The 22,708-nt window shown below is 44.0% G+C and overlaps 1 protein-coding gene across 2 annotated transcripts in view; it reads right to left on the bottom strand.

Annotated features, from left to right (window-relative positions):
• LOC142652219 (pituitary adenylate cyclase-activating polypeptide type I receptor-like) overlaps nucleotides 1-8,601 on the bottom strand; it is a 224,375-nt gene extending 215,774 nt beyond the window's left edge. Inside the window, exon 1 of one of the 2 annotated variants that reach the window (XM_075827814.1) lies at nucleotides 7,781-8,601. The gene's annotated coding sequence lies outside the window, so the exon portion shown is untranslated. The remainder of the gene's footprint in view (nucleotides 1-7,780) is intronic. The other variant, XM_075827815.1, reaches the window with a different exon arrangement.
• Nucleotides 8,602-22,708: the final 14,107 nt, after the last annotated feature.

Consider the following 22,708-nt stretch of genomic DNA (forward strand, 5'->3'; position numbering starts at 1 on the left):
ATAGTAGTTATATTCTTGTATATAGGGGGCAGTATTATAGTAGTTATATTCTTGTATATAGGAGCAGTATTATACTAGTTATATTCTTGTACTTAGGGGGCAGTATTATAGTAGTTATATTCTTGTATATAGGGGCAGTATTATAGTAGTTATATTCTTGTATATAGGGGCAGTATTATAGTAGTTATATTCTTGTATATAGGAGCAGTATTATAGTAGTTATATTCTTATATATAGGGGGAAGTATTATAGTAGTTATATTCTTGTATATAGGAGCAGTATTATAGTAGTTATATTCTTGTACATAGGGGTCAGTATTATAGTAGTTATATTCTTGTATATAGGGGGCAGTATTATAGTAGTTATATACTTGTATATAGGAGCAGTATTATAGTAGTTATATTCTTGTATATAGGGGGCAGTATTATAGTAGTTATATTCTTGTATATAGGGGCAGTATTATAGTAGTTATATACTTGTATATAGGAGCAGTATTATAGTAGTTATATTCTTGTATATAGGGGGCAGTATTACAGTAGTTATGGTCTTGTATATAGGGGCTGTATTATAGTAGTTATATATTTGTTTATAGGAGCAGTATTATAGTAGTTATATTCTTGTATATAGGGGGCAGTATTATAGTAGTTATATTCTTGTATATAGGAGCAGTATTATAGTAGTTATATTCTTGTATATAGGAGCAGTATTATAGTAGTTATATTCTTGTATATAGGGGGCAGTATTATAGTAGTTATATACTTGTATATAGGAGCAGTATTATAGTAGTTATATTCTTGTATATAGGGGGCAGTATTATAGTAGTTATATTCTTGTATATAGGGGCAGTATTATAGTAGTTATATACTTGTATATAGGAGCAGTATTATAGTAGTTATATTCTTGTATATAGGGGGCAGTATTACAGTAGTTATGGTCTTGTATATAGGGGCTGTATTATAGTAGTTATATATTTGTTTATAGGAGCAGTATTATAGTAGTTATATTCTTGTATATAGGAGCAGTATTATAGTAGTTATATTCTTGTATATAGGGGGCAGTATTATAGTAGTTATATTCTTGTATATAGGGGGCAGTATTATAGTAGTTATATTCTTGTATATAGAGGGCAGTATTATAGTTGTTATATTCTTGTATATAGGGGGCAGTATTATAGTAGTTATATTCTTGTATATAGGAGCAGTATTATAGTAGTTATATTCTTGTATATAGGAGGCAGTATTATAGTAGTTATATTCTTGTATATAGGAGCAGTATTATAGTAGTTATATTCTTGTATATAGGGGCAGTATTATAGTAGTTATATTCTTGTATATAGGGCAGTATTATAGTAGTTATATTCTTGTATATAGGAGCAGTATTATAGTAGTTATATTCTTGTATATAGGGGCAGTATTATAGTAGTTATATTCTTGTATATAGGGCAGTATTATAGTAGTTATATTCTTGTATATAGGAGCAGTATGATAGTAGTTATAGTCTTGTATATAGGGGGCAGTATTATAGTAGTTATATTCTTGTATATAGGAGCAGTATTATAGTAGTTATATTCTTGTATATAGGAGCAGTATTATAGTAGTTATATTCTTGTATATAGGGGGCAGTATTATAGTAGTTATATTCTTGTATATAGGGGGCAGTATCATATTGGTCAGTGCTGGTTTTGTAAATCTGGACGTCTACTAAATGAGTCGTTAATGTGATTTCCTCTTTTTGAGGCAATTGGTTACCTCTTATCTTTCTTCTCTCTTGTTGTCCTGCCTTATTAGTGATCCTAATTAATAGTAATTACCTGGTCATAATTTGTAGTTATTATTGTCTTTCTGCATTGATTATTATGTATAATGGGAATATTTTACCATTATATTATAATAGGTGGATAGAATCTGTTCGTCCTGATCTGGTCGGGTTCACCACTAATGATGTATATACATGTATTGTAGTGTGGCTTGTTGTTACCGCTGACAGAACAAACACTAAACACTACTTTCCCATGGGGCCGGTAAAGCAGCGAAATTCTGCAATGGATCTCTGACCGCGGCTGTAGTCACGGAATAGAAACTCCAGCTATTTAATTCATAAATCCAAACACCTATATAGAGCCGGAGCTGGTAATGGAGCTGTGACCGTCTTCTGTTACTATAGGTAGTAATCATTTATTCGAGCTTCCATTCAAATATTTTTATTTCACTTTTTTTGCTTTCATTAAAAACGTCTGTCACTTATTTCACTTATTTGAAAATGAGTCACTGCAATTTATGGTTCATGTGGGTTTTTATTTAGGGTTTATGCATATTTAACTTCCTTTGTCAGGCCCCGCCTCTTAAAGGGGTTGTCTGGTTTGGACAACTCGTACCTTTATATATGTTAATGAGAGCATACGGATGTAATAGAAGGCGATTTCTCTGCTCAGGGGGGCGAGTGGCTGGTATCTCTATGTAGGCAGGGTCCACACCAGTATTATTAATGGTACATGATAGGTGGGGGGGGGCTTTGTTTTAGATTTTACATTAAGGCCAAAATCTTTAGCAAATGCTAATTTAAGACTGCATGCGAATGATATTAATGAATATGGGCGTGCGCTGCCTTCCGGAACAAAGACGGGAATGTATATTTAAGTGCAGTCAGACGCCATGATGTTTATACAGGTGACAGGGAATATATGTGTGCTTATTATAGAGCCGGCAGTGTGTAGTGTCAGCTCATTCCCCATCCCGCTGTTATCAGGAAGCTATACTACTGTTTATATATACCGTATACAGTATGTCATAGAAGCTATAAATGGACGCCTGACAATAACGGGGTGATAGGAGATAAACAGCGCAAAGCTTCAAACTTCCTGCAATGGAGGATACAGAATAGTGAAATTCCTTTAATCCGGCATCTGATAGTCCAGCATAAGAAGACACCAGTATTATAAATGTGACCTGATAGCGGGGGGACTTTTAGAGAATCCGGATCATGTGATAATCCAGATCCTATCAAGGTCTATTATGGGAGGGGCATATAGCTGTTTTAAAGCATTACCGATATGGGCAAATTTAGTCAAAATGATGTCATAGAAAAGATCCCATTGGTGGAGTCTCTGATCTCGGACCATCACTGATTTACTTACAGGGTCTGCGCAGCATAAACTCCTTTGGCACTGATCACAAGTTTTTACATGTATTTTTTCCTGGATAATTCACTGGACTTCCCCTTTAAATTCATTTTACAGACTCCTCCCCCTTTGTAGAAAGTGACGGTTTTTCGACCTCAGGGCGATCATGAATCATTTATAACCAGTTCGTTGCCATTCTTCATCATCATTGACAGGTCTCCAGTCCTAATCCTGGTCTTTGTTCCACACGTCAGAATTACAAGAAAATTGACAGTGAAATTCATCACATAGGTGTTTATGACTCGGGTCAGATCTCAGGTATATTCGAGAAAGAGGTTCCCACCGTAGATCACTGGATGTAGAGAGAGAGGGGTTAGAATAGATTTTTGCAGGCATTCATAGTTTTCCTGGAAGTGATCCTCTATATGGGAGGGACATTGAGCTCTGTTCATCCCGATCTACCTGGCTCATGAATATAATGCCAACACTTCAGTGAAGACTGACACTTACACAGGCAGGGCAAAAGGAGAAAAATGGAAGGGTGGATGTAACTACACATAAAACTGCCAAGGTGAAATCAAGGTGGAGACCATTAAATATGTATTAAAGCAACGTCCATAGATAACATGTGCAACATTGCTACTGATGACAATAACCGCTTTTCTTTTACATAAACATTTATATGCATTTTTTTCTGTGTCCTTCCACTTCTTCGTTCTGGACGGAAGCTAAAGCTTTGCTTATTCTCGGCTTCCTGGTATATGAATATAATACTAAAACTAAAGTGAAGACTGACACAAAGGCAGAGAAATACTGTTACACAGACAAAGCTTTACTGCAGTATTTTAAAACAGCAACCAGGTGTTACATAATGGTAAATGAGATTTGTTAAAGACCCATTCACACTATGCTTTCAAAAAATTCATGGCTTCTAGGACATAAACTGGCTCTTTCAAAATCCTCTCTGTTTTGGAACGTTAATGTAGCATTTTACCCTCCATTGAATGTTTATACTACTATCACAATTTTCAAGTTTTCTGCCATTAGAAATAAAATACGCCACAGCTGCATTCACTATTCTAGTGGTTGTTGTTGGAAACAGTCAGCAAGGTTGTCAAACACAAATCTTACCTAAAAAAAAATACTATAATGCTGGATGGCAGTTACTGCCTGGTGTAAAGATGACACTTCCCAGAATGAAAATCACCAAAACAGACAGTAAACAAGAAGGGAATATTGAATGGGAGATGTCAGCTCTGTAGTGAGTGCAGCTCTGGAGAAAAATACAGGATGTAACTCCGGATCAGTACAGGATCAGTAATGTAATGTATGTACACAGTGACCCCACCAGCAGAATAGTGAGTGCAGCTCTGGAGTATAATACAGGATATAACTCAGGATCAGTACAGGATCAGTAATGTAATGTATGTACACAGTGACTCCACCAGCAGAATAGTGAGTGCAGCTCTGGAGTATAATACAGGATGTAACTCAGGATCAGTACAGGATCAGTAATGTAATGTATGTACACAGTGACTCCACCAGCAGAATAGTGAGTGCAGCTCTGGAGTATAATACAGGATGTAAGTCAGGATCAGTACAGGATAAGTAATGTAATGTATGTACACAGTGACTCCACCAGCAGAATAGTGAGTGCAGCTCTAGGAGTATAATACAGGATGTAACTCAGGGTCAGTACAGGATAAGTAATGTAATGTATGTATACAGTGACTCCACAAGCAGAATAGTGAGTGCAGCTCTGGAGTATAATACAGGATATAACTCGGGATCAGTACAGGATAAGTAATGTAATGTATGTACACAGTGACTCCACCAACAGAATAGTGAGTGCAGCTCTGGAGTATAATACAGCATGTAACTCAGGATCAGTACAGGGTAAGTAATGTAATGTATGTACACAGTGACTCCACCAGCAGAATAGTGAGTGCAGCTCTGGAGTATAATACAGGATATAACTCAGGATCAGTACAGGATAAGTAATGTAATGTATGTACACAGTGACTCCACCTGCAGAATAGTGAGTGCAGCTCTGGAGTATAATACAGGATGTAACTCAGGATCAGTACAGGATAAGTAATGTACTGTATGTACACAGTGACTCCACGAGCAGAATAGTGAGTGCTGCCCTGGAGTATAATACAGGATGTAACTCAGGATCAGTACAGGATAAGTAATGTAATGTATGTACACAGTGACTCCACCAGCAGAATAGTGAGTGCAGCTCTGGGGTATAATACAGGATGTAACTCAGGATCAGTACAGGATAAGTAATGTATGTACACAGTGACTCCACCAGCAGAATAGTGAGTGCAGCTCTGGAGTATAATACAGGATGTAACTCAGGATCAGTACAGGATAAGTAATGTAATGTATGTACACAGTGACTCCACCAGCAGAATAGTGAGTGCAGCTCTGGGGTATAATACAGGATGTAACTCAGGATCAGTACAGGATAAGTAATGTATGTACACAGTGACTCCACCAGCAGAATAGTGAGTGCTGCCCTGGAGTATAATACAGGATGTAACTTTGTAATTCAGTACACGTGGATTTGGCATCAAGGCTTGCAATAGCACCCACTAACTGATCTATTTTAGATTTAAATTCCGTATCTCATATCTATATAAATAAAAATATATCTAATCACCAGCACTGCATTTGAAGTGTTGATGATTTCTTTTTAATTATTATTATTTTATTTTTTTTGCAGTTTTATGGTGTGGACACATGGTCAGAATGATTGCTCCAGCCACTGAGACGGTGCTGCTTATTTATCTTTCTAACATTAATTACTGCAACAAATGCCTTTTTTTTTTACCTTTTGTGACTCATAATAATGAAGCCACTAGGTGGCACTCCCCTATTGCAGCCTCCATTCCAAATATTTTAGAAAAACCATCACTGAGGCTGTTCCAACTCCTTTAAAGTGAACACATACACAGCTCTATGGAAAATAATGTATTAGAAATCATACTGGGTCCTACCTCAAAACACAAAAACACAGATAATGACAAAAAACACTAAATGTATTTCATGTTAGGGCTTCTCCTTTGCAGATGCCCTTAGATCACATAACAGTGTGATGTAGCACTGACCACATTCTTAGCCCCTGAACTATATGAAGCACCAAGAAGACAAGGTCAAGGGGAAAATTAGAAGAACTCAAGGACATAAGTCATTGAATGGTTAAAAGTGGGGGATTCAAGGCAAGATGCATCAAACCAGAGCTATTGATTAATATCCTATCCAATACCATGCACAACATTGATCGCGATCGCTGCTTTCGTAGACTGAGAGCGACGTGGTACAGAGACATTGCAGCAGATTCTCCTACACTTTTGGTGCTATGACATCATTTTATTCCATCCACCACAATTTCCCTTTACAAGCGACATTTCTGCTTGGGAACGTAAATTAAACTTTTGTGATATCATTTATACCAAGCGCAAGATACTCAAAATGCAATAATTATTTACAGAAATCTGACAATATAATTGTAATTAATAATATAATAATAAAATGTAATATTACAAAATAGTAATAATAATAATAATAATAATAATCTGGTGCTGATATATTTATTTTAAGAAATGGAAATTAATGGGGAAAAAAAATCTGAGGTCCTCTTTTTGGATGTAAAACCCATTCCATCTGTCTCGAAAAAAAAAATTGCAAAAACATAATAAATAAAAAAAAAAAAGAAAGAAAAAAAGAAAGAAAAGAATAGCTCAAAGAAAAAAAAAAAACCTGAGGTCTTCTTTTTGGATGTAAAACCCAAATGAGATGTTACTTTACGAAGAATTGTGCCTAGTTTTATAAAAAAATAAAAATAAAAAAAAATAAAAAGCAAAAATAGAAGCAGATGGAAACAAATACTTGGCTCTGACATCCAGGATGATCTAATCTGTTTCTGAGAAGGCTCATTCTGGTCAGTTATTAAGGAAAATAAAATAAAAAAATATATATATATACAGTCTTTTTTTTAATAGAAAATATGCACAATTTAAATATAATGTCTATTAATCTATGGAGAAGTATGTATATTTATTTTTATATTTATATTTTTTTTCTTTGAGTCCATCAGCCCTCTAATTGTATCCAATGAACATATTGCATTACTCTATACGTGATCCCCATGAACAATTCAGGTACCACAGCAAAGCACTGCACTGGAGTCTAAAATAATAAGCTTAGTGTCCACCCCCCCTCAAGCTTCAGAAATAAAACCCCAACGTCCACCTGACTACAAACACAAATACATCATCTATATACCTTGATATTCCTAAGCTTCTTTGCCACTCAATAATAGACACAGATGAACCATTCAACCGGTGATCAAAACATGTTGTTACTGTGACTACAAGGGCTGCAGAGAACAGAGGGGGGAATCTGCAGTGGGATACATTGTATCATTGACAGGATACACACTGCAGGATTGTATCACCCACCAGACTAACTGGAATATATATATATTAATGCTGCAGAGCTGAGTTTGTCATTGGGCACACATCATGGTGATATCCATATGTTTTAGCTACAGGGATTGAAATATAAGGATAAAGACACCCTCCCCCCCTCCCCACAAAGAGCTCTGCAACATTGCATAGCACCAGACACAAACCATCAGGTTCACTTACTTACCAATCGCAGCTATTGGGAGCAGCCTAGAGGTTTAGTCCTAAAGCTGAAGAACAGACCCAACCGGTGGAAGTTTAGTGCTGGTGGCAGCATTGGAGGTGCAACCGTATCAGTGGTTTCCTATTGCAGTAGAGTGGTAGAAGTATGTGACCTGAATACAGACTGGAGCACCACCACCGTCAGCGCTGAGTGCATTCCCTTACAGGCTACAAGACGCCATCCAGAAGTTTCGGCGGCAGTGCCAAGGACAGGTAGACATATCCACAGGGAGAAGGCAGCGATACAGTGTCCCGAGCGGCTTCTGTGTGAATTGTGTCTATGCTCTCAGGGAATTGCAGGTCCCTGGTCTTTAGCACTAGACAAAGCGCAGCAAACCTTGCAGGTCTTCGAGGGAGAAGACCACCCTACAGTCAGTGGGGAAAAGACGCCTTAGCCAATCACTTCTAGGCAGCGATTCTTATAAATATTCATCCGGTCCACTGGGCCAATTAGGGTGTGAATGGGACGCGGCTTATTGAGATTCGCTCTTATATCAAACTGAGTCATTGAACTGTGGGAGAAGGGACCCGGGTGCTGGGCTGTGATGCTGCTGAGGAGCACTGCAGTGTGATGTGTTTTCTCTCACAGCTGCCTCGTCTCCCGCTCCCTTCTTATTGATGTGCAGATGCTGCTGCTTTACGCCAGGCTCCCCGCACGTGACCTCATTGCAGACTTCCACACATTCATGCCGCCTATCTGACCTTAGGGGTGAAAGGAAAAAACGAAGACTCCGAACAATGAAACCTGAATGATGTCCCCCGATACTTATAGTCTTGGAAATATTTCATTTGCAGGATTCGTTAAGCGCTTAAAGGAGTTGTCCAGTTTAGAAAAACATTTTCCATACATCCTATAAGGGAACTCTGAGTTAATAGCGGGGGGTCCTCTGTTCAGGATCCTCATCTCTTGACCAGAGTGGAGAGCGGTTACATGGAGCGTCTCTCTCTCTCTCTGGAGGACCCGTCCTGTCCTGTATTACACAGACAACACATTGATATGAATGGACTCTGTGTAATACTTAGTTTCTCCTGTGGGGGCGCTGCAGAAATATTGAACAATTACTGCCTGGTTTCCCCACAGATCACAGATGATCGCTGGAGGGCCCTGGCAGGGGGACAGACTCTTCACAGGTCTAATTCTCACGTGATAAGGGCTTTTTTCCCCTGTAACAGGGGGTACATAAAAGATAAGGGCCCCCATAGCAATTATTGTGGTGCAGGGTTTTGCCATCCAAGACGGGTGTATTCATTGTTAGATGAAACTCTGGAGTGATAGACGCCTGGGGTATGCGCCAGGAGCCCCCATAGATGGCAGCCACATCTTATGGATATATTTGTTTTACCAGGGATGATACTCTTTGTCCTCTGACTAGTCAGTGCTTTGCCTTGAGTAGAAACCTCTAGAAGATCTGTTCATCCTGCACCTCCTGGTTCATGAATAGGAGGCCAGAACTCAATGAAACATGTTGGATGGCTCCAGACCGCCATATTATGCCCGCAAAATCATTTGCATTATGCCCCGCCCATTTATAGAGCACATGCCCACAAACTATGGCATTTAAATCATAGAGTGTTTATGAACCCCCTTCACCACACACTAAAACAAGTAAAGACCCCATACTTCAAAACAAATACCGACTCCAGACCCCTTAAACTAATACAGAGCCAAGACCAAGACCCCTGAACAAATTCCGACCCCATACCAGACCCCTAAACTAATACAGACCCTAAACCAGACCCCTAAACTAATACAGACCCCAGACCAGACCCCCTAAGCTAATACAGACCCTAAACCAGACCCCTAAACTAATACAGACCCCAGACCAGACACCTAAACTAATACAGACCCCAGACCAGACCCCTAAACCAATACAGACCCCAGACCAGACCCCTAAACTAATACAGACCCCAGACCAGACCCCTAAACTAATACAGACCCCAGACCAGACCCCTAAACTAATACAGACCCCAGACCAGGCCCCTAAACTAATACAGACCCCAGACCAGACCCCTAAACTAATACAGACACCAGACTAGACCCCTAAACTAATACAGACCCTAAACCAGACCCCTAAACTAATACAGACCCCAGACCAGACACCTAAACTAATACAGACCCCAGACCAGACCCCTAAACTAATACAGACCCCAGACCAGACCCCTAAACTAATACAGACCCCAGACCAGACCCCTAAACTAATACAGACCCCAGACCAGACCCCTAAACTAATACAGACCCCAGACCAGACCCCTAAACTAATACAGACCGCAGACCAGACCCCTAAACTAATACAGACCCCAGACCAGACCCCTAAACTAATACAGACCCCAGACCAGACCCCTAAACTAATCCAGACCCCAGACCAGACCCCTAAACTAATACAGACTCCAGACCGGACCCCTACATACACATCCTGTGTCTGATCCTGCAGTCATTTATTAGTTTATTTATTTTGCCTCTTCTTCTACTGTCGGTAGATCGTCGAGGGGGGGGGGGGGAGTAACACATGGCTGCAGGATCAGACTACACAGGATCTTTGTGTAGTCAGTAACTATGGAGACACATAAGTCTGCATAGGAGCTGTATACACAACTGTAGAAGATTTTTAATCAAGACTATTTGCAAAGCTTCATGTTACATTTTAGATGCATTTGAAAAATAAAAAAAAAGATAAAGGGGGTTGCAGAAGTATACACACCCTAACGTATTGTATGAGGTCAAGATCTGCAACTTTTTATAGTATTTTTGTTTTTTTTAGTAAATGCCGGTTTTAAAGCTGCGACACGTCGGTTGATCTGCCCCTACGTCCCACATATAACCTCATCACTCTCCAGAATCCAACTAACAATTAGTCGCCGACTGTCTTACAATATGAATATTCATCGGGTTCCGGTTCTCTCCGACCGCTTGTATTTCCCGGATTTCATTTTTTCGTAATAAGGGACTTTGCGCTCCGCACGTTATTAATATGATCCTACCCAAAGGTGAAATTCAATATTAAGCAACATTTAATAAAACTGGAAGCCGCATCAAGCCCAGAATAACAGCTCCCAAGATCTTCACCGTTCATCTCGTCGTTTCCTGTACTCAGAATCCACGGCGAATATTTTGTGGGCACAAGACTTATTAAAACTGTCTGACAGCAAAACGGGTCTCGTAGCACGTGGCAACCAATAAGAGCTCAGTTCCATGTCTTAAATAGCAGCTGCACTGTGATTGGTTGCTACGGGCAGCAAGGCTAGCTTTTCCGTCAGACAGCTGTGATACATAGAAACCAGTAGGGGAGATCTGACATTGTAATTACACCATTTTCTGGCATTAAGACATTGAAAAATTGGGGGTTTGGGCCAAATGAACATGTGTACGTTTTGTCTGAGCTCCCACAATGCATTGCACAGAGATATCAAAGAAAAGGATGCAGCTCTGGATGTGACTAGAGTATATGGTATAACTCAAGGGAAATAAAGAAAAATATCAGTAAGTTTAAATATGCTGTTTGGTCAGAATGTAATAGCAAACGGTTTAATAATCGTACTGATATTTTATATCATATACTCCAGTCACATCCAGAGCTGCATCCATTTCTGTTATCTTTGTGCAATGCACTGTGGGAGCTCAAACAGAAATAACAAAGGGCTTAAAAGGTCACATGACTGTCTTGCGAGTCTAAAGTGCAGGATCCAAGGGCAACCAGCAGAGGTCAGAGTAGTCCAAACCTTTCTAACACTGGAGACAAAAAAAAATAAAAAAAAATAAAAAAATTCAACAGTTCTATGGCCAAATAAAAGCTGGTCGCTAAATACTGTATGCCCCTTTATATTGTCATTTACACACACATTGTTGCTCCTCTTATCTTCCCAGGTCGGACCGGACAGAAGACGCCCCAACATCAGAGGGTGACAAATGCAGAAGGTTTCCTTGTATACATGACACTATTATCCCCCCCCCCCCCCCCCTCCGATGCGGTTTTCAGATTGGGCAGTAAACATTTTTGTAACAAAATTCTTTCATGGCATCTTTATCCATCTGTAAAGCGTTACAAAATAGCAAATCGGAGGAAGCAGACTTGCAGTGTAAAGCATGAGGGACAAAGTATAGATTGAGCCTGTGATGACATAGGCAGTACTCAGCTGGTTTCTATACACAGCAGCCAATCTGAACAAGCAAAGCTGCAGTGTAAAGCATGGGAAAGAGTGTCGAAGCCTTAGCCTCTGATGGGACAGGAAGTGGTTTTCAAACAACCTCAGGCTCCAATACACAATGCAGCTAAGCTGGAGTAACTGATTATAATGGAGCGGAGCTAAAAAGAAGACAACACTTAATACAATTTGTAGTGGGTAAGTCGCCCGGCACGGTGATGGCATAATCCGCACTCCAGAAGACTGGCAGCCAATGCCACTCTTATTACTGCGCTATGAAGCCAGAAAATGAAAACATGAATTGAATGGAAACCGTTATGTCGACATGTCTTCTGCCTCCTGTCAGTGTAATCATATTGATGGGATGGTTGAGGCAGGAGCAGGCTGTCATCATTGCTGCCACTGACAGCGTAACATATTCAATATGAATAATCAAACATCTTCAATAATTAACTCCTCAAAAGTCAGTTCATCTAATGTCAATGACATTACTCAACCTCACGTGGAAAATGCAATAATGGGTCTGTCTAATGCAAGCAGGTTTATTACATCAGGAATTATTCATTTAAAGTCATCCCAATCCCTCAGATTCCCTCCGTAGGTGGCTGTAGGTGAGAATGAGATGTTGTGTGACACCTGTCCATGTTCTCTCTCCATTCTTACCGAGTGATCAACTCTTCCTGCCGTACTGTGTGCTCTGAGCCAATCAGATGTCTACAACTGATGCTTCTCTTCCCCACTGTTATACACACACAGAGAGAGGAACTGCAGCTGCATCCCCCTCCTCCCTCTATTTACTGTATTACTCTAGATGGACTTGTTAGTGACTGAGGAGGTTTGTGAACATTTACAGAGATTCTGCAGGCAGGGAAGGAAAAGCTGCAGGCTGCTGAAAAGTGAAATCGTCAACTTTTTTTGTACTGCTATAAATATTTTTAATAAAAAATCGGATGCCCCGCCCCCTGACAATCAAGACCAAAACTTCCCTTCACAACACTGAAGTTCTCCAAACAGTTGTAGCTTGGGGCTTGTGGCCCCTGCACAAGAGACAACTCAAGTTTATTAGGTAACTGCTGCACATAGGCTAAAGGGGAATAAGCCGCGATAAAAGTGAGCTGTGAGATAAGCTTTATTACAGATGTTGCAGACCTAAGTGTGTCAAAAAGCTCCGATATTAAGCACAGTGAAAAAACATAGTTTTGGAGTTCATATATAGAAATGTTCTACATAATAAGTGTAGTCACTTTGTAAAAACAATACATTATCCTGTTCTGATCCTAAGTTCCACCCAGTATTATACTCCAGAGCAGCACTCACTATTCTGCTGGTGGAGTCACAGTGTACAAACATTACATTACTGATCCTGTACTGATCCCGAGTTAGATCCTGTATTATACTCCAGAGCTGCACTCACTGTTCAGCTCGTGGAGTCACTGTGTACATACATTACATTACTTATCCTGCACTGATCCTGAGTTATATCCTGTATTATACTCCAGAGCTGCACTCACTGTTCAGTTGGTGGAGTCACTGTGTACATACATTACATTACTTATCCTGTACTGATCCTGAGTTATATCCTGTGTACTGTATGTACACAGTGATTCCACCAGAAGAACAGTGAGTGCAGCTCTGGAGTATAATACAGTATGTAACTCAGGATCAGTACAGTATAAGTAATGTATGTACACAGAGAGTCCACCAGCAGAATAGTGAGTGCAGCTCTGGAGTATAATACAGGATATAACTCAGGATCAGTACAGGATAAGTAATGTAATCTATATACATAGTGACTCCACCAGCAGAATAGTGAGTGCAGCTCAGTAGTATAATACAGGATATAACTCCGGATCAGTACAGGATAAGTCATGTAATCTATGTACACAGTGACTCCACCAGCAGAATAGTGAGTGCAGCTCTGGAGTATAATACAGGATGTAACTCAGGATCAGTACAGGATAAGTAATGTAATGTATGTACACAGTGACTCCACCAGCAGAATAGTGAGTGTAGCTCTGGAGTATAATACAGGATGTAACTCAGGATCAGTACAGGATAAGTAATGTAACGTATGTACACAGTGACTCCACCAGCAGAATAGTGAGTGCAGCTCTGGAGTATAATACAGGATGTAACTCAGGATCAGTACAGGATAAGTAATGTAATGTATGTACACAGTGACTCCACCAGCAGAATAGTGAGTGCAGCTCTGGAGTATAATACAGGATGTAACTCAGGATCAGTACAGGATAAGTAATGTAATGTATGTACACAGTGACTCCACCAGCAGAATAGTGAGTGCAGCTCTGGAATATAATACAGGATGTAACTCAGGATCAGTACAGGATAAGTAATGTAATGTATGTACACAGTGACTCCACCAGCAGAATAGTGAGTGCAGCTCTGGAGTATAATACAGGATGTAACTCAGGATCAGTACAGGATAAGTAATGTAATGTATGTACACAGTGACTCCACCAGCAGAATAGTGAGTGCAGCTCTGGAATATAATACAGGATGTAACTCAGGATCAGTACAGGATAAGTAATGTAATGTATATAGACAGTGACTCCACCAGCAGAATAGTGAGTGCAGCTCTGGAGTATAATACAGGATATAACTCAGTATCAGTACAGGATAAGTAATGTAATGTATGTACACAGTGACTCCACCAGCAGAATAGTGAGTGCAGCTCTGGAATATAATACAGGATGTAACTCAGGATCAGTACAGGATAAGTAATGTAATGTATGTACACAGTGACTCCACCAGCAGAATAGTGAGTGCAGCTCTGGAGTATAATACAGGATGTAACTCAGGATCAGTACAGGATAAGTAATGTCATGTATGTTCGCAGTGACTTCTATTCCATATGTAATGTGTAACTTGGTGCTCAGAGGTGACATATGTTTAGATTTGTGCATTTCCCCCCACGGTTTGTGTATTCTATCTGCATGTATATAGGACTATTGTGCTGTACATTAATAATTTATTCCGCACATGATCCCAGTAGAGTATATTGCTCCTTCAGGGCTGAACCTTTGCTTATTAATTGTTATTCTTTTACATCGGGGCTTGTAACATGTTGCATTATTTAGTATCGAGTGAAGCTGACGACTCCATCAAAACATCTTCAGTCAATGGTGAGCGAGTAGAAGACGACCAGGACAAAAACCCGGCACTTCATTACTATAGATACATTCACATTCCTTTAATCCGGAATGAATGGAACCCGACATGTGCCAGATTATCAAATGTTCTAGATGATTCAAGGATCATATAAAAGGGTCATAAATTAACATGTAAAGCTCCAGGTACACATTGACCTGAAGCTCCTGATTTGTGATAAAATCATGATTACGTTTTAAATTGTGTTCTATGGTGTAAAAAGTCCAACACGGTGAAACGTTTTCAGTCCTGCGTCTTTCTTTATTATAGGGAACAAGTGTGACTTTACTACCATTCGCTGTGCAGTCCAAGCCTTAGGGTAGAGTACCCCCAGGATGATCACCAACTATATAATCCACTGCTATCATGTCCCCATTTTCTTAGGGGAGTCTTCTTATTGTATCCCCCAGCTGTATATTGACAGTGTGCACTTGTTGGGGGGGCCTTAGTACCTGAAAACCCCTCTCTGAGCAGCTCATGAGAATCAGGGTAATTAAGTAATATAATTCTTTCTGCCGCCACTAGGGGGTGCTCACTTTAGGTTAATTAAAGGAGTTGTCCACTATCGGACTACTGATGACCTATCCACCGGATAGGTCATCAGTATATGATCGGTGCAGGTCCGACACCCGGAGCCTGCACCTATCATCTGCTCCGGGTGCCTGTGGGCACCGGATGTTATTGCACAGTATGCAATGTACGGAGCCGGAAGCAGTTGGGTCCGTACATTGCACAGCAGCCGTGCTGCAGAGCCCCAGCTCTGCTCCTATTCACTTGAATACTGAAGTACTGCAACTCGCCGCTATTCCATGACCGGAGCATATGCTCCCAGCATGGACGTCCAGTGCCCGGAGGTGGCCAGAGCAGCTGATCAGTGCGGGGGGTCCGGGCGTCAGACCCGCACCGATCATACACTGATGACCTATCTGGTGGATAGGTTATCAGTTGTCCGGTAGTGGACAACCCCTTTAATACATTGGGGCAGATTTGTCTTTGTCTTTGTGTCTCGATTCTGACTTCTCCTGCGCCTATTTTTTGGCGCATATGTTGCTGGCCAAATTTATTAATGTGTGCCGGACAGAACCTTAATTTGCCACTTGCTCGCTAGATCAGGTTAGAAAATAGTCGCGGATGGATTTGTCTAGTTGTGAAATGTGCCAGAATTCACAGCTGTGTGCGCTAGTTATGTGGCGCAGAACATTCCTCTAGTATAGCACCCAATAGGTGGTGTAAAGAAGGCAAAGGAGTCAACATGTGCCAGGACCCGCCGACACTGAACCCGTCAGTCCCACTGACTCGACAGATTCAGCTCTCAGCGCTAGATACAGCTGCTCTCTATATACAGGATACAAAGCAGCTGTATCTCAAAAAGAACAAATAATTTTTAATAAAAAGCATTTATCAATCACACTGATAGACAATAATATTCATATACACAGTGGAATCCCATTATTATGAGCACCTTCTACTTTTGACGTCGGCAGCGTGCAACCCATGAAGGCAGTTATGTGTGGTGGGCTTGGTGGGTATATAAGGTGGGGGATCGGCTGATCAAGTCACTCGTTGTTGTCATGGGTAACAGGGTCGATTTATCAGAGTTGCAGTAAGGGATGATTATCGGCTTCCAGGCTCAGGGTGTCGGTATTTCTCGCACAGCGCAGATTGTGAACTGTTCGCGTGCTGCTGTGGTGACAGTGTATCGTGAGTGGACAAATGGCGCCATTGGGAATAACCGACGTGGAAACTGTAGAGCACCACACACCATTGATGTGAGAGATGAACGTCGGCTATGAAGGTGCGCGAGGGCAGACCCACACGCTACAGTGGAGCAGCTCACCGTGAAAATCAACCAGGGGGCGACCAGGCGGGGGTCCAATACAACAGTTCAGCGAACCCGACTGCATATGGGGCTCCGAAGCTGACGTACGGTCACTGCTCCTATGTAACAAAGGTGCAGTGGAAAAAAAGGCTTCAATGTGCGCGGCAGTATCGGAATAGGACCCCCGATTATTAGCAAAGGGTTGTCCTCTCCAATGAGTCATGTTTTCTGCTTCATCGAACGGATGGACGTTGGCGCGTCAGACGAAAAATCAGAGCATAAACACCCGGCAGCCATTGCTGAAAGAACACAAGCCGGTGGCGGCAGCGTTATGGTCAGGGATTTTTTCATGGCATTCTCTGGGTCAGTGGCGTAACTACCGCGGTAGCAGCAGTAGCGGCTGCTATGGGGCCCGGGGCTTGAGGGGGCCCGGTGGCGCCGCTAGCAGCCGTTATGGCTACTACAGCGGTAGCGTCGCTACTGTGGGGCCCGCGACGCCGAGCCTTACACAGGCCCTCTCATGCCTGTAGGTGTCGCTAGCACCGGAGGGGGCCCCAGTGCTAGCGGCAGCCAAATACATGTATTAGCACTGAATGGCCGGGCATGTTCCGTGCCTGACCATCCAGTGCCTTACAATGACACTGATTGGCTAGCGGCGCGATGACATCATCGCGCCGCTTCCATGCTTAGAAGGTGCTGATTGGCGGGGCAAGTCATTCTGCCCCGCCAATCAGCGTCATTGGAGGACGCTCGTTCAGCTCCCGCAGACATGCTCAGAAGAGAGGATGTCTGCATCGCCAGTGAACAGCGTGGGAACCGGAGAATGTGAGTATGTCAAGTTTTTGTTTTTTTCCCCTCATAAAAATGTGAATGGCATTATCTATAGTGGGGGGGGGGTCATCTTTATGTGGGCTATTATATATAGGGTTCTATATGTGGGGCAGTAGCTACAGGGGGGTCTATATGTGGGGCAGTAGCTACAGGGGGGGTCTATATGTGGGGGTGTGGGCCACTATATACAGGGGGCTCTATACAGGGCCGCCATCAGAAATTTCTGGGCCCCATACAGCCAAGGATTCTGGGGCCCCCCTCACTATTGGGGCGGGCACAAAGTAAAGGGTTCGGAGGTAAGGCAGCGGTGAAAAGCAAACTAGTAGGAGATCTCTTTGGAGGGGCAGGGCAGAGCTAGCTGGTGGGTATCAGGGGGCAAGGTGGAGAGACTAAGTGCCAGGGCTCAGCGGGGGAAGGAGGAGGGGATTTCTGGGAGAACAGAAAGTGGCATGGGTGGTAACACCGGGCATGAGGGCGCCCGTGCCGCCCGTTGGAAAAGGCCCCCCCATGGCCGGCAGCGTACTATAGCAGAGCAGGGAGGTGTCTCCCTGCACTTCAATCTACTAGCACCACTGTAGCTCCCTGAAGGAGCGAAATCCCTGTGTGGCCGGGGATTCCGCTCCTGCAGTGCTCCGCTTGATGTCTCTGTCCGTATATGGACAGTGACATCAGGGCAACTCCTGAAGGGGCATCCCCGTTTACAGCGTTGCCGACTCTGTGACCGGGGATTCCACTCCAGGAGAAGCCCTTGACGTCACTGTCCATAAATGGACACAGACGACAGGAGCTTCTCCTGGAGTAGAATCCCCGGTCACAGCGTCGGCAACGCTGTGGACTGGGATTCTGCTTCAGGAGTTGCCCCTGATGTCACTGTCCATATACGGACAGAGACATCAAGTGGAGCGCTCCAGGAGCGGAATATCTGGCCACAGGGGGATTCCGCTCTTTCAGGGAGCTACAGTGCAGCTATCTACAGGAAGGTGGGGTGCTATCTATAAGGGGGCTGTGTGGCACTACCTGCAAGGGCGCTGTGTGGCACTACCTACCATGGGGCTGTGTGGCAATACCTACCACTTGGCTTTGTAGCGCTACCTACCAGGGGGCTGTGTGGCACAACCTACAAGGGGGCTGTGTGGCACTACCTACAACGGGGCTGTGTGGCACTACCTACAACGGGGCTGTGTGACATTATCTACAGGGGGCTGTGTAGCACTATCTACAGGTGGCTGTGTGGCACTATCTACAGGTGGCTGTGTAGCACTATCTACAGGTGGCTGTGTAGCACTATCTACAGGTGGCTGTGTAGCACTATCTACAGGTGGCTGTGTAGCACTATCTACAGGGGGCTGTGTAGCACTATCTACAGGGGGCTGTGTAGCACTATCTACAGGTGGCTGTGTAGCACTATCTACAGGTGGCTGTGTAGCACTATCTACAGGTGGCTGTGTAGCACTATCTACAGGTGGCTGTGTAGCACTATCTACAGGTGGCTGTGTAGCACTATCTACAGGGGGGCTGTGTAGCACTATCTACAGGGGGCTGTGTAGCACTATCTACAGGTGGCTGTGTAGCACTATCTACAGGTGGCTGTGTAGCACTATCTACAGGGGGCTGTGTAGCACTATCTACAGGTGGCTGTGTGTGGCACTATCTACAGGGGGCTGTGTAGCACTATCTACAGGTGGCTGTGTAGCACTATCTACAGGTGGCTGTGTAGCACTATCTACAGGGGGCTGTGTAGCACTATCTACAGGGGGCTGTGTAGCACTATCTACAGGTGGCTGTGTAGCACTATCTACAGGTGGCTGTGTAGCACTATCTACAGGGGGCTGTGTAGCACTATCTACAGGGGGCTGTGTAGCACTATCTACAGGGGGCTGTGTAGCACTATCTACAGGGGGCTGTGTAGCACTATCTACAGGGGGCTGTGTAGCACTATCTACAGGGGAGCTGTGTAGCACTATCTACAGGTGGCTGTGTAGCACTATCTACAGGGGGCTGTGTAGCACTATCTACAGGGGGCTGTGTAGCACTATCTACAGGTGGCTGTGTGTGGCACTATCTACAGGTGGCTGTGTAGCACTATCTACAGGGGGCTGTGTAGCACTCTACAGGTGGCTGTGTAGCACTATCTACAGGTGGCTGTGTAGCACTATCTACAGGTGGCTGTGTAGCACTATCTACAGGGGGCTGTGTAGCACTATCTACAGGGGGCTGTGTAGCACTATCTACAGGTGGCTGTGTAGCACTATCTACAGGGGGCTGTGTAGCACTATCTACAGGGGGCTGTGTAGCACTATCTACAGGTGGCTGTGTGTGGCACTATCTACAGGGGGCTGTGTAGCACTATCTACAGGGGGCTGTGTAGCACTATCTACAGGTGGCTGTGTAGCACTATCTACAGGTGGCTGTGTAGCACTATCTACAGGTGGCTGTGTAGCACTATCTACAGGGGGCTGTGTAGCACTATCTACAGGGGGCTGTGTAGCACTATCTACAGGTGGCTGTGTAGCACTATCTACAGGTGGCTGTGTAGCACTATCTACAGGTGGCTGTGTAGCACTATCTACAGGTGGCTGTGTAGCACTATCTACAGGTGGCTGTGTAGCACTATCTACAGGTGGCTGTGTAGCACTATCTACAGGTAGCTGTGTAGCACTATCTACAGGTGGCTGTGTAGCACTATCTACAGGTGGCTGTGTAGCACTATCTACAGGGGGCTGTGTAGCACTATCTACAGGTGGCTGTGTAGCACTATCTACAGGTGGCTGTGTAGCACTATCTACAGGTGGCTGTGTAGCACTATCTACAGGGGGCTGTGTAGCACTATCTACAGGTGGCTGTGTAGCACTATCTACAGGTGGCTGTGTAGCACTATCTACAGGGGGCTGTGTAGCACTATCTACAGGTGGCTGTGTAGCACTATCTACAGGGGGCTGTGTAGCACTATCTACAGGTGGCTGTGTAGCACTATCTACAGGTGGCTGTGTAGCACTATCTACAGGGGGCTGTGTAGCACTATCTACAGGTGGCTGTGTGGCACTATCTACAGGGGGCTGTGTGGCACTATCTACAGGTGGCTGTGTGGCACTATCTACAGGTGGCTGTGTGGCACTATCTACAGGTGGCTGTGTGGCACTATCTACAGGGGGCTGTGTGGCACTATCTACAGGTGGCTGTGTGGCACTATCTACAGGGGGCTGTGTAGCACTATCTACAGGGGGCTGTGTAGCACTATCTACAGGTGGCTGTGTAGCACTATCTACAGGGGGCTGTGTGGCACTATCTACAGGGGGCTGTGTAGCACTATCTACAGGGGGCTGTGTGGCACTATCTACAGGGGGCTGTGTGGCACTATCTACAGGTGGCTGTGTGGCACTATCTACAGGGGGCTGTGTAGCACTATCTACAGGGGGCTGTGTAGCACTATCTACAGGGGGCTGTGTAGCACTATCTACAGGTGGCTGTGTAGCACTATCTACAGGTGGCTGTGTAGCACTATCTACAGGTGGCTGTGTAGCACTATCTACAGGGGGCTGTGTAGCACTATCTACAGGGGGCTGTGTAGCACTATCTACAGGGGGCTGTGTAGCACTATCTACAGGGGGCTGTGTGGCACTATCTACAGGGGGCTGTGTGGCACTATCTACAGGGGGCTGTGTAGCACTATCTACAGGGGGCTGTGTAGCACTATCTACAGGGGGCTGTGTAGCACTATCTACAGGGGGCTGTGTGGCACTATCTACAGGTGGCTGTGTAGCACTATCTACAGGTGGCTGTGTAGCACTATCTACAGGGGGCTGTGTGGCACTATCTACAGGGGGCTGTGTAGCACTATCTACAGGTGGCTGTGTGTGGCACTATCTACAGGTGGCTGTGTAGCACTATCTACAGGGGGCTGTGTAGCACTATCTACAGGTGGCTGTGTGTGGCACTATCTACAGGTGGCTGTGTAGCACTATCTACAGGTGGCTGTGTAGCACTATCTACAGGGGGCTGTGTAGCACTATCTACAGGGGGCTGTGTGGCACTATCTACAGGGGGCTGTGTAGCACTATCTACAGGTGGCTGTGTGTGGCACTATCTACAGGTGGCTGTGTAGCACTATCTACAGGGGGCTGTGTAGCACTATCTACAGGTGGCTGTGTGTGGCACTATCTACAGGTGGCTGTGTAGCACTATCTACAGGTGGCTGTGTAGCACTATCTACAGGGGGCTGTGTAGCACTATCTACAGGTGGCTGTGTGTGGCACTATCTACAGGGGGCTGTGTAGCACTATCTACAGGGGGCTGTGTAGCACTATCTACAGGTGGCTGTGTAGCACTATCTACAGGGGGCTGTGTAGCACTATCTACAGGTGGCTGTGTAGCACTATCTACAGGTGGCTGTGTAGCACTATCTACAGGGGGCTGTGTAGCACTATCTACAGGTGGCTGTGTAGCACTATCTACAGGGGGCTGTGTAGCACTATCTACAGGTGGCTGTGTGGCACTATCTACAGGTGGCTGTGTGGCACTATCTACAGGGGGCTGTGTGGCACTATCTACAGGGGGCTGTGTGGCACTATCTACAGGTGGCTGTGTGGCACTATCTACAGGGGGCTGTGTGGCACTATCTACAGGGGGCTGTGTAGCACTATCTACAGGTGGCTGTGTAGCACTATCTACAGGGGGCTGTGTGGCACTATCTACAGGTGGCTGTGTAGCACTATCTACAGGTGGCTGTGTAGCACTATCTACAGGGGGCTGTGTAGCACTATCTACAGGTGGCTGTGTGTGGCACTATCTACAGGTGGCTGTGTGGCACTATCTACAGGGGGCTGTGTAGCACTATCTACAGGTGGCTGTGTAGCACTATCTACAGGGGGCTGTGTAGCACTATCTACAGGTGGCTGTGTGTGGCACTATCTACAGGTGGCTGTGTAGCACTATCTA

This window comes from Rhinoderma darwinii, chromosome 5 (assembly GCF_050947455.1).
Source record: "Rhinoderma darwinii isolate aRhiDar2 chromosome 5, aRhiDar2.hap1, whole genome shotgun sequence".
Lineage (NCBI taxonomy): Eukaryota > Metazoa > Chordata > Amphibia > Anura > Rhinodermatidae > Rhinoderma > Rhinoderma darwinii.